This window comes from Fukomys damarensis, unplaced genomic scaffold, assembly GCF_012274545.1.
Source record: "Fukomys damarensis isolate Sample0158 unplaced genomic scaffold, DMR_v1.0_HiC HiC_scaffold_12, whole genome shotgun sequence".
Classification (NCBI taxonomy): Eukaryota; Metazoa; Chordata; class Mammalia; order Rodentia; family Bathyergidae; genus Fukomys; species Fukomys damarensis.
This window is the reverse complement of record NW_022900924.1, coordinates 41,865,203-41,870,458: the sequence shown is the minus strand read 5'-3', so window position 1 is coordinate 41,870,458 and position 5,256 is coordinate 41,865,203. Positions and strand designations below refer to the sequence as shown.

The window sequence follows — 5,256 nt, the reverse complement described above, 5'->3', positions numbered from 1 at the left end:
AAAAACAAAAAAAAAAAAAAAAAAAAAAAACAAGCCAAAAAAAACTAGTTCTTGGACACTATTGCTCTTGTCTTTAGTGTCTGATCTTTACTACAATGAATAGATGATGCCTATAACCCTAGTATAAATGAAGTATAAGCCTATCATCCTTTTTTTTTAAATGTTTTTGAGACTAGGTCTTGCTATATGTAGTTCAGCTGGCAATGAACTTACTCCGTAGCCCAGGCAGGACTCAAACTCACAGATATCCTTCTGCCTCAGCCTCCCAAATTCTGGGATAGCAGGTGTGTGCCACCACACCCAGCAAAAGCTTATTATCCTACTGTTATCCTTATTGGTTTATTTTAAATGATTAACACCTTGTGCCAGATGATTGATTAAAACTTTAAAGAACCCTAGGAACTAGCTTCTAATTGTTCTTACTTTTCTGCTTTACTCTTTATTGTTAGTATTTATAGAAAGATGGAAGTTGAGCTTTCCTAAGAAGTGTCTGATGTCAATGCCGTGAGAGTCACAAAAGAAATGAGAGGGTCATTTCAGTAGTAGAAATATGAAAGAGGGAGACACAAGGATGCCCAGGCTGTTAGAGAGAGTGGTGTAGAAGGGAAGTCACCGGGCCCCTCATGCACTCTGAAGACCTTGAGCTCTGCAGTTGCAGAGGGCAGGCACACTGGTGGCTGTCCTGAAAGTCCAGCTGCCAACAGCGGTGGATTCGGGCACCTCAGGTCAGAATTTGCAAATGACACACAGACAATGGGTTGTTACACATTCAGTCCGAAATGCGTGCGGGTGACAGGAAAGCGCTCCTCCCAGACTCCGCTGTCCTTGTTTGTTAATAGCGACCCAGCCATTATTAGGTCCTGCAAAAATGATCTTCGAATTATATAGTGTGAAAAATACATCCTTGTCTAAACAATAACATTGGCTCACAAGGATATTCAGATAATTTATTCTTGGGTAAAAGGGGCAGGTTGGCTACTGTTACAAACTTCAAAGTCATTTTGTCTTTAACCACACAAATGTGGTTTCCAAATGGGGCAAATGGGACAGGGGAGCCACACCCAAACATGTTTTTTGAAGGTGCTGGGCTTTTTTTCCCCTAATATTTTTCTAGAATTTTCAACCTCATTGTGTGTGATAATTCCTACCTGACTGTATTACACCAAACCGTGTTCTTTTCTTGCTTCCTGCTGTGGTAATGGGAAGTAAACAAGGCTGATATTTACAACTCCATTTTCTTACTTGCTGAAATATTCTGCGATTTTGTTCCCTGATTGGATTCACACAATTACTGGTTTGCTATTTTCCAAGCTATTGAGTTCAGGTTGCAACTAGATCAGAATTCGACAGCCGGGGTTGCTCACTGGAATGATACCTTCCTGCGGCATAAGTCCCACATTCTCATCACTGATTTCCAATAGCAAAGGGCAACCTAATTTTTTAGATCTCAGAGCTCTCTTGCATATGTTTATTACATCTAATGTGAAACGCTTATTTGGAAAGGAACTACAAGGAAACAGGAGACTATCTCTTCACACAGGTATCATACAAATCGCTCTTGAGGATATTTCTGTGTCTTCTAAAAATGCAAAACTCCATGAATCCGCACATATTTAATCCTAAGGCTGTAGTATGATAATTTTAGGGAAAGGAATGACTTGACAGTGTGTGATTCTGTGATACACAGAAGAGTCTTGTATCTTGTACCTGAAAGGAGAACATGTCAGAATATTTGCAACGATGGCACAGTAGCTCTTTTTCTGTTACTATAACACAATAGCTACAGCAAACTAACTTTATAAAGTGAGGAGGTTGATGTAGCTCACAGTCTTGGAAGCTCAAAGTCCAAACGGCGTAATGCTGGCTCTACGACATTCCCAAGGCTGATGGCCAGAATACATGGGGAAGGAAGAGATCACATCTCCAAAAAAGGAAGTCAGAGAGTGGCTGAGGTCCCACGATGCCTTGGAGGGCAGGATCCCACTTACCTAAGAAGCCCCCCATCAGGGCCACCTCTTAAACGCATGAAGGTCCAAATTCCCAACACACAACAAGTAACATCCACCACCTCGCAGCTGGAGTTTGTCAAGTTTGTACTAGAAGGGTGCTAGTCTTCAAACTGGCTATTTCCTCTGATGTCAAGAGAGACACCTTTGAGAGGCTTCCAGATAAGGCGCATATGTGTGTATGTGTGTGAAAGTTCTGAGGTCACTAAAAGTATTATTGCTGTAATGCACGCATCTCTTCCTTGCTTGCGGGTTCACATTAAAATAAGGGGGTAAATAAACTTAAATAGAGGTTCAGCTGCAATTGTAAATGAGTTTCGATCTGCACTGCTCATACAGAGCTGTCAGATCTTGTTGTCTGAGCCCCTGTCTACCGGAGGACTTGGTACACTTTTGTTGGTGTTGCCAGGCTGGCTTTGTCTGAGGATTCTGAGGAACTGTCCAGCATCCTTTGAAGTACTGAGTAGCATCAGTTCATCTCAAAGATCACTTGTGTCTAGTAGCAAAAGGTCCAGAAGTCAACGTCTGATATATGTAACTTTAAACTTGCAAAAGAACTGAATTGTATTCATTCTGGGCCTCACCTTGGGATACATAAATGCTCTGATACCTTCATGAATCAGTATGACCTTTATAATGTCTTCAGTGACTAGTGGGGGGGGGACACCAGCAAAAATGCTACAGAAAATATTTCACACTTTACTTTGTATTTTAGTGAGCTACAGCATAATTGCTAAAGCATATTTAAAATGCTATCAAGAGTTACCAGGTATATTTTGAGTCTCCACTTGCTCTCTCTCTCTCTCTCTCTCTCTCTTTTCTTCTTTATGGTACTAGGAGGATTGAACCAAGGGCTTTTGCACTGAGCTACATCCCAGCCCTTTTTAAATTTTTTCTTCTGGACAGAGACTTGCAAAGTCACTACGTTGTCCCCACTGGGTGTGGATTTTCAGTGCTTCTGCCTCGGCTTCACAGAGTGCCGGGATTCCAGGTGAGCACTACCACACCCAGCCTTTATTTCCTTTTCTAAAGGTCGCATGACCTGGGTTCCTCTTTCCAGATTGTTCTGTGCACCACCACTCACTTCTATATTTAAGTTGTAAGCTGTTACTTTCCGAAAGCCCCAACACTACCCCTGGCGATGGTTTTCTCATTTACACATACTACATTCTCTTAAAACAATCAGTGCTTCTCCAAGTGGAAATAATTGGAAAGCATAATTTCTGAGTGGGTCCTATTCTCTGCAACAGTTCAGTCTTGAAGTATTTCTCACTCTGTATTTTCAAAGCTTTTAGTTCAGTTGCCAAAAAAAATAAAATGCATTGAAAAAATAAACCCTTTTTTACGTTCCCTTGGGCACTTCAAGCAAACCATGAGTCGCTTGAAACAGAATCAAGTTTCTCTGAGAGGGTATTTTTCCATTGTTGTTGGAAGAAATGGGTTAAATAAGAAATAGAAGGAAGTAAAAAAAAAAAAACCTAAAATTAATTTTATTAAACCCTAAAGAATGGATTTCCAAATATTTTGCCAGAAACATCAGTTCTTCACATTCCAATCTTATGAAAAAGAATGGATTTGCCATATCCTCATAACCTTACTAATTTGAAGATGTTATTAGCAGTAACATTTTCTGCATCAGATTTTGCCATCCAAATTCCTTATTTTGTGGTCATTGCCAGATGATGGTTCATCTTATCATCTTCCACTGAGGAAGACTTACCTTGTGCTGTTACTCTTCATACTGAAAAACTGTGTATACACCTATGAGATCTGATCAGAAGCTATATGAGTTGTTGGGGCCAATGAATTAATGAGCTACACTTGATCTTGGCCAAAAGGCCGAGACGCCATGATGAATTATGGAGCTTATTGGGGCAGAAGCCATGTTTTATTCCTGACTGTATCCCTACCCTTAACTTCTAGCTCAGCACCAGACATACAACAAGTCCTCAGTAGTTAGCTGGTGAATTGAAAATCAATCATATTTTAATTGTAATTGTTTATTAAATATCATAACCAAATTATTAGATCTATCCTATTGAGCTACATATTTTTATCCTCCAGGATTTGATGCCAATTTCACATTTTCTTGATTAGGGAATTGAATGCAAAATTCTAAAGACCTTGAGAAAATAGTTAGTTTTAAAGAAAGACTTCTCCCCAGGCAATTTTTCTTGGTCTTTACAGTAAAAGTCCTCACCCACGTTACCAGACCGCTAATAAACCTTGACCTGGTCCTCTCGTGTCAATTTTCATGCTTCATCATGAGAACAAAATGAGTAATGTTACATTAAAGGACTTTCTGTTCATTCATAACCTTGAAAGCCCCCAGAGTCCCAATATAGTGGCTTTACCCCAGGAATTTTACTTTGTGATGTAGAGTACATTTTATAATTAATCAGCATGGAATGAAAGGTAAGCATTAAGATCAAGTTATTTCCAGCATAAAGGGATGAAGTGAGAAGTTAAAATAAGATAACCCAACATTTTTTCTTAGATTGATGATAACCATATGGAAAGTACGGTATTCACAAACTGTAGAAGAACAGAATAAACAGACACTAAGAATGGAGAGAGAGAATCATTAGATGCTCAAGTAATTGTTTCAATAAGGAAAGGCCTTTTTGATATTAACAACAAACAAAAACCTTGTTGGGTAATAAAGGCTTTAAAGTTTTTGTTTTTGTTTTTTATCACTTTGATGTATTAGATTCCCTGAATAACAAAAACTAATATCTTATTAATATGAAACCACTAACGCCATAATGAGTGTTATGAAGTATTAAAATCATTATCCGCTGAGATAATGCTAGATAATCGCTAAGCCGAGTGAACGCTTCAGCCTGAACCAACAGCGTGCTCGCGACATCCATTTGGGAAGATTGGTCTGGAGTGCTTGTGGCCTATTTTGATGGCATGTTTCCATGACGAAGTCCTCACATAAGCAGAACTGACCATCTTTCTTTTCTGTCTTAAGGAAATGATACGCGAAAAGCGCGATCCCCTCACCCGTGCTTCCCAGTACCACCAGAAAATGGAAAGTCACTGTTGGGACAGATGTTTGTTCCAAGAAAATGGGTGGGTTATTTTCTCCTTTAATTTGAGTTTTGCAGCTTTGTCAATTGTTGGAAACACAGCATTGCTACTTGAATTCAGAAATCAGATTACCCAAACTCAAGTACATACAAATTCTGAGAGCCACAGCCGTGTAAAGCATGATCTTTTTTTTTTTTTTTTTTTTTTTTTTTTT

General features: G+C 39.2%; 1 long non-coding RNA gene across 1 annotated transcript in view; it reads left to right on the top strand.

The window, feature by feature from the left end:
* LOC104862205 overlaps window positions 1–5,256 on the top strand; it is a 17,457-nt gene that overhangs the window by 3,306 nt on the left and 8,895 nt on the right. The window lies entirely within an intron of this gene.